At 41.8% G+C, this 13,553-nt stretch overlaps 1 protein-coding gene across 1 annotated transcript in view; it reads right to left on the reverse strand.

Moving 5' to 3' along the window:
* CDX1 (caudal type homeobox 1) overlaps window positions 1-13,553 on the reverse strand; it is a 40,781-nt gene that overhangs the window by 19,288 nt on the left and 7,940 nt on the right. The window lies entirely within an intron of this gene.

The raw sequence follows: 13,553 nt of genomic DNA on the forward strand, positions 1-13,553 counted from the left end.
AAACCTAAAATAGCAGTGAAGCTGCCTGGCATAATGAGCAAGGTTGGCATACTTTCTAAACTGTGCCACAACAGGAGCTAAAACTCTTGCTTCTGTGTGCCTGGTTACCTAGAAGAAGACAGGAGTGTGCGTGCAGATTATTCACCACAGAGGCGGAAAGATGCAGAATGTTTGAGTACAGAACATTATTTAATCCAGCAAGCAGTGTATGGGGGAGGGGGAAGTGCCATAATTTACGAAATGGTTGCCGTGGAGTAAAGGGATTCTTTTTTAAAAAACAAGATTAGACATCACAGAATTCCATAATAGGACCAAACTAGGCATAAAGTAGCAAATACATGTCTCTCAGCAAGCTTCAATTTTATTTTAATGCCCTCTCAGGGGCTCTGAATTTGATTGCAGCAGTGGTTGTGGTGGAATGGGGTTGTCTGCTTAATCTTCTCCCAGTAGGATCAAAATGTCGCTCTCCCAAGCTGCCTTTCACCACACCACAGAGTTCTTGTTTTCCTGTTCTCCCCTTGATTCTACCCATCCCCCTCAGTCTTGGAGTGGAATTGGTTTTATCTCAGTTCAGGCTTGTGGATGCTGACTCACCAGGTGACTATCTAGGTGTCCAGCATCTAGATTAGGCTGGATTGTTTTAGGAGCCAGAGCTAATTTGGACAATAGCTTTCCCTTGCATAGCTACAGAAACACCTTAGGGACCAGATAATCTCCAAAACTGCCCACTCCCTTGTGGACCCACAGCTTTTAAGATCAGTCTCACAGGTCCTGCTCTCATGGCCATCTATACATCAGCTCAGGTTGGAGGTGACATCAAAACTGTGGAGCGACTTCACAGTGAAGATCCACCAGGTTGCCTCTCTGCCATTCATTAGACTAGTCTTTTCCAATGTGGTGGCATTCAGATGCTTTGAGCTACAGCTCCCATCAGCCCAAGGTGCCACAGTGCAGCTGGTGTTGCAGTCCGTAACATCTGAATGGCACCAGGATGGTGAAGGCTGCTTTAAATGATCCGCTAATTTTTTAGTTTTGTACTCCTGCCTTTTAAGCTGTTTTCTCCTTTGTCATTTTCACTCTGGGTAATAGATTTAGGCTGCAATCATAAGTCTCCAAAGTCTCTCCCCCCCCCCCATCTCTGCTGCGCAGGGCCAGGGCAGAATCATACAGGGGCGCCGACTTATAAAAAATATTGGGGGGGCCCATACCGGGGTCCTGCCGCTGGTTCGCTCGGGTAGCCGGGAGAACGCAGTTCGAGGTGGCGGTGTTGGGGAGAGACCCTCGCTCAGGGCGCCACTAGACTTGGCGGCCGGCGGCCTATCTGGGGGGTTTTGGAGCGTATTTCGGCGGAGCGATTGGGGAGGAGGGGGCTTGTTGCCGGATTCTTCAGCTGAGCCGGAGATCCGCTGCTGGGGGTCCCTGGGCCGAGTTGTGAGCACGGCCTGCTGAAGGGAGATCCAGCCGATTGCACGACGGGGACGGCCGGGGCTCTCCGGCTAGGGCGCGCGGCTGGCTGGCTGGCGAGGGAGCAGGTGGGGAGGAGGCGGGGGTCCTCACTCTCTTAGGAAACGCACCCGCGCGCCCGATTGCCACGAAGTCCGAAGGGTGCGTGTGTGGAATTAAAAAGCAAAAACGAGATACGGGCAGGGCAGACAAAGAGTTTTCTGCAAGAGGATGGAGGGCAGGTTGAAGAGAAAATCACTCAGGATGAGACAGTCAAATCAGCCATGATAAAATGGGCTCAGGATATTGGGTATAACATCATGTTTGAGGACTGGGAAAGGTTATGGACCACCGGAATGAAATTCACGGCATGTAATGCCTTGAAGGAAAATATTATGAAAATGATTTATAGGTGGTACATGACCCCAGTCAAGCTTGCAAAAATATATCACCTGTCTGATAATAAATGTTGGAAATGTAAGGAGGCTGAAGGGACATTCTTTCACCTCTGGTGGACTTGTCCAAAAGTGAAGGCCTTCTGGGAAATGATCTATAATGAGTTAAAAAAGGTATTTAAGTATACCTTTCCCAAGAAACCAGAGGCCTTCCTCTTGGGCATTGTTGGCCAGAAAGTGTTAAAGAAGGATAGAACTTTCTTTATGTATGCGACTACAGCAGCAAGACTACTTATTGCAAAACATTGGAAGACACAAGATTTGCCCACACTGGAAGAGTGGCAGACGCAATTGATGGACTACATGGAACTGGCTGAAATGACTGGCAGAATCCGAGATTTGGGAGAAGAAACAACGGAAGAGGACTGGGAAAAATTTAAGGACTATTTACAAAAACAATATAAGTTGTATGAATGTTAAAAATTTACACGATTCGGAAACTATAGCTTCAGCAATTAGATTTGGGAAACAGGAAATTATATTTTAAGTAAGAAAAGGTCAAAATCTAAGGTAATACTATGTTTAATTTAAGATATAAGTAACTGATGAAAAGTATGTTAAATTTAGAGGTATAGTATTTGAAAAGTACAAAATAAGGTACGAAACAAGGTAATAATTTGCTGATATCTTTATTATAAAGAATGCAGGGTAAGGGAGATGCGAGGAAGTCCAGTTAGTTATATAAAAAATGTGTTGAATGGTTGGTTTTCTTTTCTTCTTTTTCTTTTTTTCTTTTTCTTGTTCTTTTACTTTTTTCTTCAGTGTATGTTTCTAACTTTGTATTTGAAACCTTAATAAAATATTTATAAAAAAAGAAGAAGAGAAAATCCTTTCGCTTTTCTGGGGCTCAGGGAAGTCTCAGAGCCGGAGGTTGGGGAAGGGACCCCCTTTGCTCTGCCCTCTTCTCCCGTCTTAGATTTGCATGGGGGTCCCCGCCCAAGCTTGCCTGGCCACCGGGCCACACAAGGGCCGCGCTCTACGCGGCACACCTTGCTAGCCGCGCAGCTGTCCTCCGCGGCTGCGGAGCGGCCCTGCGCCGGTGCCCAGCCCCTCTGGGCGCCCGCTGCGCTGCCAATGACAAGCGGGCGACGTCGCGGGCGGGGAAGGCGTCGCTTTCTTTCCCGATCCTTCATCCTCCCAGTCTTCCAGCCCTTTTTTGGGTTGGAAGCTCGTCTCGTTCGCCCTTCTCCTTTCTTCACCCTGCGCGCAATTTTCCTCCCTCGTCTCCCTCCCCATTTCTCCTTCCTTCCTGACTGACTGACGGGCTTGGGCTCGGGCTCCGGGTCGGGCTCCGGGTCGGGCTCAGGCTCGGGCTCGGGCTCGGGCTCCGGGTCGGGCTCAGGCTCGGGCTCGGGCTCGGGCAGCCACAGCGTCGGCGGTGTTGGCGATCGGCGGCGCGGGGGGATGGCCCTCCCGGGGGAGCCGGCGCTGCTCAATGGGGTTGCCAAGGAGACAGGCCGGCCGCCCTCCTCCCCCGGCCCGGCGCCCCCCGCCGCGCCGGTGCCCGTTATCGAGCTGGTGCGCGCCGGGCGCCCTATAAAAGCCGCGGACGCGCCCACCGCCGCCCGAGATTATTGGGGGGGCTGAGCCCCCCCAAACGAATTTTTGAGGGGGCTCGGGCCCCCTCAAGCCCCATGGAGTCGGCGCCTATGGAATCATAGAAGCACAGGATTGTGGAGTTTGAAGGGACCCCAGAGGGTCATTTAGCACGACCCGCTGCAATGCAGAAATCTCAACTAGAGAATACATGCCATCCAACTTCTGCTTTAAAACCTCCAAGGAAGGTCCGCTCCACTGTCAAAAAGTTCTTCCTGGTGGTGGCAGGGGGCAGGTAGATTGCTGTGCCAGTGTGGAATGAAAACAGCAATCCTTTGCACACCTACTTGAAAGTAAGCCTTATTGTTTCCAAGGAAATATGCATCAAGCAATGCTTGAACTGTTCTTGTTAATATAATGATGCAAGTCATGAGATATATACACATTATATGTAAAAAGAGAATGAGATCTGCTTGCCTACAATTTAAAAGCTGGTTTTATTCCAGTATAAATCCTTTTAGGGCTTTTATTTTTGGCAGATGTATCTTCCACCACTGGAGTCCCTTAATGTCCATTCAGATCTCTAATTTTAGTGCATTCAATGTACAATGCACATTAGAAATACAGTTATACCTTGGGTTACAGATGCTTCAGGTTGTGCGTTTTTGGGTTGCGCACTGCGCCAAACCTGGAAGTACCAGAATGGGTTACTTCCAGCTTTTGGCACTTGCGCATGCGCAGAAGCGCTAAATCACGTTTTGCGCATGCACAGAACCGCCGAATCGCAACCCGCGCATGCGCAGACACAGTGCTGTGGGGTGTGAATGCTGTGGGTTGCAAACGTGCCTCCCGCACGGATCACTTTCACAACCTGAGTGTCCACTGTATCTGTTAAATATACAGGCATATTTAAAGGGAAGCTGCTATTCTCTGGGTCTTCAAAGAAACCATACCTTAAGGACTGTATGTACCTTGGGCAAAGGACTGGCTGCTCAACAAATCTCATATGAGGTCAGCAGCATGCTGTGGTTAATAATTTAAGAAAGACTTGTGTGTGTACGTGCATGGTTGTGTGTACATATAGCATGCCTCTATATGTATCTCTGCATGGAGAAGAGAAGCTATCAGTTTCAGGTATTTGACAGTGATGTGTTCCATATTGAAAACAAACCCCAAAAGTTTTCTCATGCTGAAAAATCCACAATGAACTCACACATAGGAATTACACACAGAGATGAAAAGCCTTTCTGCTAAAGACTCCACAAAGGCTCTAATGTGAAATCTGCAGCAGTATTTTCAGACTGAAACACACTCATCTCCTAGGATTTGAGTGAATTTTAAACTCCTTCCCATAACAGAAACAGAAGTATTTCTGAGAATATTTATTTAGATTCTAATCAACTGTTTTTCTGCAACTTGGAAACATCGGCTTGTCACTGCATTCAAATCCTCGTTTCACCATCCATTGCAACCACTGTGACAAAATGACAATAGCCAAGCTTGAATATCTAGCAACAAAATATTGGGACTCATTGTTTTGAAAAAGGTACTGAACCAGAGTGGAAATTATGCCACATTACTACTTATATGAAGGGCGAGTTTCAAAGCTCACATATAAAACATGGGCAATGAACTATTCATAGACTATTTATTTACAAAGGTGGGTTGAAAATAAAATCACAAGGAAGTCTGTGAAAAATTGCAAAGAAGTGCAAGACTTTCACACATAGTTTGTGAACATCTTCTGCAGAGGAAAAGAGCAACATTTAACAATGACTATAGCTTTGGCATTTGTTTTGTTGTCCAAATAAAACAATATTCCAAACAACATTATAGGCACGATCCAGCAAGTTAGTTGCAATGGCAAGTCCAGTTAATTTCAGTAAAATGTTACTCAATACTGTTTTGCTGGAATGTGCCTCTGGAGTATCTCCTTTCTCTAGCCCCACAGTCTCAATATGAATCGCCAGCAGCGTAGATCAGTTGTCAGTGCCCAGGGCCTGTGGGCATGCGCAGGGGTGGGAGGCAGCCGCCCAGCCCTCAACACCAATGCTGCCGGAGCGACCCCAGCCCCACCAGGGCAAAGCAGGGCTGTGCTGAGCCGTCTGCCTGCCTGGGCAGGGCTAGAGATGTAAAATTTCTGGAAATTTTGAAGCCATGGGGGGAAATCATTTTTTTTCCAGAAAAAGGGGAAATTTTGGAAAAATTGAAAAAAAAGTTCAGTATGGAGTAGTTTTACAAATTGCATGAAACACCGTCTATATAAAAGTATTATGTTTGCAATAAAACAGGAAACCACCCCCCTTTCCATCAAAAGCAACAAAAAAAGCAAGAAACAATCATCATAAATAATAATCAGATTTGCCCCTTAGCACCAACAGCAAATAAAATTAAGGTCTACCTCAATATTTAAGCTCCATAGAAGGTCTACCTTTTGAGTGGTGCTTTAAAAAAAAAAAACCCAACAGAAGACACAACATATACATGCAGTTTATTCTATCTCATTTTCTGAACTACTGCTATCATTTTCCATTTCTTCTTCCTCTTCCTCTTTTGTCATTTTTCTCATGGACTTCTAAAAAACAGCTTTGGGGGAAAATGGGGGGGGGGAAACTGTTTTCCCCCCAATTTTCCCGTCCCCCCCCCAGGCCTTCCCATCTCTACTTGAGGACAGCTGGGGTAAAGCATAAGGCAATTTTTGTGCATGCCAGGCCCAGAAGGAACTAACATCCAGTTACTGAATAGTATGTTGCACTAAGGCTCAAACTCTGTTTGAAAGGAAAAGAAGGTGTGTGTGTGTGTGTGTGTGTGTGTGTGTGTGTGTGTGTGTGTGTTTTAAATTGAATTTGTTATTATATATTATAAACCGCATGATAGTAAGAGAGCTTCTAAACAGTTTACAAAAATATACAACAGAACATTAAAATGATTGATAAAACACAGTTAAAAGCAGGTATTTGTTGTTGTTGTTGTTGTTGTTTAGTCGTTTAGTCGTGTCTGACTCTTCGTGACCCCATGGACCAGAGCACGCCAGGCACTCCTGTCTTCCACTGCCTCCCGCAGTTTGGACAAACTCATGCTGGTAGCTTCGAGAACACTATCCAACCATCTTGTCCTCTGTCGTCCCCTTCTCCTTGTGCCCTCCATCTTTCCCAACATCAGAGTCTTTTCCAGGGAGTCTGCTCTTCTCATGAGGTGGCCAAAGTATTGGAGCCTCAGCTTCACGATCTGTCCTTCCAGTGAGCACTCAGGGCTGATTTCTTTAAGAATGGATAGGGTTGATCTTCTTGCAGTCCATGGGACTCTCAAGAGTCTCCTCCAGCACCATAATTCAAAAGCGTCAATTCTTCGATGATCAGCCTTCTTTATGGTCCAGCTTTCACTTCCATACATCACTACTGGGAAAACCATAGCTTTTACTATACGGACCTTTGTTGGCAAGGTGATGTCTCTACTTTTTAAGATGCTGTCTAGGTTTGTCATTGCTTTTCTCCCAAGAAGCAGGCGTCTTTTAATTTTGTGGCTGCTGTCACCATCTGCAATGATCATGGAGCCCAAGAAAGTAAAATCTCTCACTGCCTCCATTTCTTCCCCTTCTATTTGCCAGGAGGTGATGGGACCAGTGGCCATGATCTTCGTTTTTTTGATGTTGAGCTTCAGACCATATTTTGCGCTCTCCTCTTTCACCCTCAATAAAAGGTTCTTTAATTCCTCCTCACTTTCTGCCATCAAGGTTGTGTCATCTGCATATCTGAGGTTGTTGATATTTCTTCCGGCAACCTTAATTCCGGCTAGGGATTCATCCAGCCCAGCCTTTTGCATGATGAATTCTGCATATAAGTTAAATAAGCTTGGAGACAAGCAGGTATTTAAGAGTATTCAAAAGATGATTAAAGTCAGCAGTGGTTAAAAGGAAGTAAATTGCATGCAGCTTCTACGTGTTCAGATGGACTGGCCCTAACAAAAATGTTTTGAGCAGTTGCCGGAAAGAGTATAGTGAGAGCACCTGCCTGGTGTCAGTCGGCTAGGGCTCAAGTGTGGTGCTGGAAGGCCGGGGGGGGTGTGGAAAAATGGGAGGGATCATGTTATTTTCTGTTTTTTCAGGAAAAATTGGGGGGAAAGTGTGTGGAATATTCAAACTATATCCAACTACCCCCCCCCCCAATTTTTCTGGGAAAAAACGTCTTTGGAAAAAATGGGGGGAAACCCCTGTTTTTTACCCCAATTTTTCCAGGCCTTCCCATCTCTAGGCAGGGGGGAGCCCAGTCTGTGGATGAAGAGGAGCACTGGGCTGGGCTGGGCTGGGCTGCATTGGGGGTTCCTACATGGGGGTGCTTGGTTTTCGCCCCCTCGAATATTGTGCTCCCAAGGCCATGGCCCCCTGCCCCCCCTCACACTACACCCCTGTAAATCACTATTAGTGGTTTGTTTAAAAGCTAATGGTCTTCGTCATTACATATAGTTTAGGTTTGAGTTCTACTGTGTGCGTAAAAAAAAAAAAAGGAGTGCAGTTTCAAAATGTTTATGGATGCAGTGTTACTCTTGAAGTCTCATGTGATGTTCGTGCCATTGTGCTAAAGTTTGCTGCTATTCTAATTTTTGGCCAGTCACCTATACCTTGGCAAACTACTGTAGGCCACTCTACACATGCTGTCTTTAAAGAACGTTCAAGAGCTGTAGCTTGTGTAGAATACGGTAGCTTGCTTAAAAATAAGATCACGTACTGCCATTGTCCCATTGCTTTTTGGCATCAAGTGAGGTTTTTATTTATTTAAAAAGGCATCTCCTGGCCGCTGAGTCTTTTTAGAATTATTGCTGCTGAGCGGATAGTATAAAATTCGCTGACATTCAGCATCAACTATTTTTATTCTTATTTCATTAAGTGTTCTCGTGATTTGATAAAGTTACATTATGTTCGATACTCTTAGATTGTTGTTAATCATGAAAGGTGCTGTTCCTCTTAGCGGTACATGGTCTTAAAATGCCACAAACAAGCAAATTAAAGCTGGCCCAATTCCTAACGCTGCTAATGATGCATAAACTACGTGTGCCTATATATCTGTTTAGTTTCAAGCACAAGGTGTTTGAGCTGGCTTAGATGAAATTGCTCCTGCTTAAATAATTGGTAGGCTCAATATCACAAGCTGGAAATGTGTGCTTGGTTATAAGCAAACAAAATGACCTAAATCCCTATCCAACTAAACACTAAACAAGTGGATATAAATTCCACTAAAATCAATAGATCTAAGTCCTGTTGATCAGGATGTTAGACGCTTTTAATAATTTCATTCATGATATCTTGAACACTAAATCATATCATCTAAAGGTCCCTTTTTCTCCCAGGTTCTCCAAGATTTAATAACACCACTACTTTATTTTCCAGCAGCTCTCAGGATACATCCCAGTAGTGATTTATTCAATAAGGAGCTGAGAAGGAGCCTTTAATATAGCCATCTAGCATTGTGATTTATAACATGCATAATTAAACTGTTGATATTTTTAAGGCAAATGCATACTCCAGTTGCAGCATGATGCCAGCCATTAATCAATTCAAACTGATTGTTTGGTTCGTATCATTTCATTTAAGAGATTTATTTACTCTCTATGTTAATCTTATTCCTGAGCAGGTTACTCCTTTGTTTATTAAAAATGTTTTAAAATGATTACAGATTTTAAATATTATGTACCTAATATAATGCACATAGGACAGCACCTGTATACGAAGTGCCTTACTTGCACTGGCCAAAATGAAATGAAAGGGTTTGCACTTTCAGAAGAATTAGATTATTCCAATCTATGTGCGTTAACAGTTTTTCTATATATTTTTGTTTTTAAGTTGTAATCACTCATCTTGTTTTTATTATTGCTTGTAAGCCGCTCTGAGCCCGACCTTGGCTGGGGAGGGCGGGGTATAAATAAAAAATTATTATTATTATATGTGTACAAGCATTTTCTCATTATGATTCAATTATATCATTTCCACATCCGATGCTTTCAATAGTTAAGAGATCTTCAGGCTGTTTTACTGTAATTGCCTTACAACCAGGGCTTTTTTTTTCAACTGGAGCTCACCTCCAGTTTTTACAGTTATGTCAAAAATTACTGATTTGGTTATACTATTAGAAATACATTGACAGATAATTATGAAATTATTGTGAGGTTTAATAAGTTAACTATTTATATTTGGACAACTTTTCTGCTGCACTTTATTGGAAGGAGAAAAACAATCATTTCCTTAATAACAATTTAAACAATTTATTTAACTAAAACAATATTATAGCATATGTATCCATGTTTGTTAACTGATGTGGTTAAACGATTTAAAGAAAAAAATAGACTGAGTTTTAGCACACATGAAAAACTTAAAACAAATCCTTATTTCCTGATGAATAGCCTTTGGACTATAATGTAACTTAAATAGAAAACTATCTTTAGAAAGATTTTTCCTCCAAAAGCATTTTATTTTAAAAATCCAATTTAAATTAAAAAATCTGATTTAAATTTTTTTAATCCAATTTTTTATTTTTAAAAAAATAATAATTGTTTTTTATTCACCCTGATTTATGATACTTTATATAAAACAATTTTCATAATAATATACAAGTATATATTTTCCTTTCAGTGTTATAACTGAAATGTGTATGAATTCTTCGGTAGTTTATTATTTATTTTTTAAAAATTTTGTTTATTTGTATTCAAGGAGAGAATAAGTTTCTCATAATCCAATCCAACCAGATCATTTAACTTATTTAGAAATGTTTTTGAGATTTTATCTTAATGCAACTCTGTTGTGTAACATTTTAAGTAAAATCTAGTTACAATGTTTTTGTTTCCCACCATCACAAAATAAGACACCTTCTTTGCTGCCCCAGGACCTCAAAATACCAACTGGCTCCAGTTTTGATAAACTGAAGGTGATACCAAGCCTTTGATGAGTTCTAAGCAGAACTAGATTGTAATCCTTTCCTGGTTAAAAAAGGATCTCAAGTTAACCACACAGATAACAAATGTGTGATTCTTTCAGTACCAGTTCTCTTATGTTTTCTATTCTACAGACCCTTTGGGAAGTAAACAAATCAAAAAGATGAAAGTTCGAGGCCCTTAAAGTGTTACAATGAATCGACATAACCAATCAGAAAACTAGCAAAAAGACATCACTATTAAGCTACCATTCTCTAAATGGTTTATTAAAATCTAAGGCATTATAAAAACATTAAGGCATTAAAATCTAAGGCATTATAAAAACATTAAACATGTCATCCAATGGCCGTATTTTATTACTATATTCTGCAATGCCGTGGCTGTTACAAGCATATATCAAAAGCCCATTAGATGTTGCACAAAACAAAAATAGCGGAAACCTAGTGCCATTCTGGGTCTACCAACTATCAAAAACACAAATTAAAACTCTACCTCGTGAAACTTAGTAAATGCAGCCCAAACATTGGGAAAATCATTCTGGAAAAGGATCAGGGTTTCCAGGCATAATTGTCCCACAAAACTGGGTCCTACTGCTCCTTTTAAAGGTGTATCATTCACCTGCCCCATGCACCTTATTATGAAAAAGGTCACACAAATATTTCATTTCTCAGTCGTGCACCTACATTACTTTCCCACTGGTTGCAATTCATTCTGTGCAAAATAGTCATATGTTACAGTTGCCTAAAGTCACCACTAATACATGAAAAAGTATTTGTGCAAACAAGCCATGCAAGTCAATGGTTGTGTTTGGTTATCATGATAAACACAGAGTATTGGTTATTAAACTGGCTTGTTTTAACAGCCATGGGTTCAAAGCCATGTCCTAAACCTGGCTAATCTAAAACCAAAACAGAAGTTTCTGATCTCCTAGTGGAGTGGGAAAGCTCTTGCGGTGTGTGTGTGTGTGTGTGTGTGTGTGTGTGTGTGTGTGTGGTTATTCTCATAACTGTAAACCATGAATTAACATTATGTCAGAATGCAAATAATATCCAGCAGAAATGAAGTTCAACAACCCAGTGCAGATAGTATGTGGGAAAGGAATAACTCATCTAATACAATGCATTTCTGACTCTTTATTCATCACACAATTTACACGCGTTAGCATTTCCATAATTTGTCCACACTTTTCATATAACTGGCTGCTACGGTAAGGCATTCACATTATTGTGAGGCAGAGAGAAAATAGGCAAATAAATCAACTGCAATTACTATGGTAGGGAATACAGGGTTCAGCTCAATTCAGAAGCCTGATAATGTGCATGTTTATTGTTTTTAAAATATTGTACATCCTTCCTCCCTAAGAGCCGTGTACATTAAAAACAATATGAAATAAAGACAAGTTATAGAAAACAGTAAAACTCCCAGCAGCCCCCCAAAATTAAGAGGTCTCAAAACCTTTATTAAAATGAAATGTTTTAACTGTCCTATTAAACACAAGCAGTGAAGGAACCATAGAGAGGAATGGGTCAGTGCCTTCTGGCTGTTAACCAGAAGGCTGGTGGTCTGTGCCCATCAAGGGATGGCTGTGGGAGGAATTTCTGCATTGCAGGGGGTTAGACTAGATGACCCTTGGGGTCTCTTCCAACTCTAGGATTCTATCTCATGAAGAAGAGTTTTTCAGAGGGCAGGAACCACCACAGAAAATGCCCTTTTGTGCATTGTCGTGTGGGGTGAAGGAAAAATTATTTTTGAATGGATTTAGGCACAGAATCTGGCTTTTCTGACCCAATCAAGTATTGGATCACGTCTTGAATGCAAAAGTTTATGTCAGAACCTCTCATGCAATATCATGTTTTTTAAAAAACCTGGATAATTATATGCAAAATTATACATCTATTATACATATATGTATATCTAGTATATAAAAGAAGCACCATTTTCTCCTATATAAGTACAGTATTAAAACATAAGTATTATTCCGTTATATGCATTGCTGCATGTATCTCTTTTATGTGAGCACTACCATAAGAAACCTGGAATGTATATGCATATAGTATTGTGCATATAAAATGCTAGAATGTTTCTATTTTTATCAGAGCTGGTTTTTAAAAAAACCTTGCTTGTCACTGAGATCAAGGAGCAAGGCAGGAATTGGGGGGGGGGGAATAATATCTCTGGATAAGGTTGACATAAAGATTTTCAGAAAATTTCATCCCTAATTGTTTTCTTAGGAATAGCTGAAGGGACAGTGAGAAAGCCATATGTGGAAGGTCTCAATTCTCAGCAGGATGGTATGGAGGAAGATGGTCTTTCAGATAACCTTGTCCCTAGGGCTTTATTGGTCAACCAGAACTCTGACTTGTGCTGGGAGACAAATGGGCAGCCAATGCAGAATGCAGTTGGGTAACATAAGCACTATATCTCACCTGCATAAGAAACCTGGTGGCAGCATTCTGATCTAACTGTGCGGAATGTTCTGAATGGTCTTCAAAGGTAGCCCTATATTCAGCATGTTAAAATAATCAAGACAAGATGGCGTGGATCATCACAGCCAAATTTTAAGTTTTCTACAAAGGATGTGGATGGCGCAGAAATCTTATTCATGCAAAGATGGTTCTAGCCATGTCCAAGATTTGAAAATCCAGGTCTAAGACTCAGTCCAAATTTACCCCAAATAGCATGCCCCTTCAATGCCAGTGAACCTCCAAACCGAGATCCTGCCTACTGATCAGAAGAACTAGCTTTGGTTTCTGTTTGTTAGCCCTTATCCAGCCCAACATGGACATCAAACACTGGATTGCCTCTTTGCAATCTTAGATTTCATATTATTCATTGTTGTGGTTTGGGAAGATTGGCTTGAGAATGTGTAGATAACTCAATCTCAGAGCAGGAGAGGCCTTGGCAGAATTCACTCCTTTCCCCTCACTGCCACTCAGAGAAGCAGAATAAGCAGAGATCAGTTTTTATAGTTTATGCAGGCTGCATAAACTGGTTTTTTTCTTGATGCACCAGGATTTGGCTCTATTTTAAGTACAGTCTGCCAGGGCAGCCAGACAGTAAGTTTATAATATGACAAAATTTCAGTCTTCTCTTACAGATCCCCATTTCAGCAGTGACTCATGCAGTGGTGGCCTTTCATACTGCAGTACTCTCCAGAGGCACTTGCAATGTACATGTTCTAAAAATACTGCTAGAAAA

The sequence above is a fragment of the Podarcis bocagei genome (genome assembly GCF_964188305.1).
Source record: "Podarcis bocagei genome assembly, chromosome: 2".
Lineage (NCBI taxonomy): Eukaryota > Metazoa > Chordata > Lepidosauria > Squamata > Lacertidae > Podarcis > Podarcis bocagei.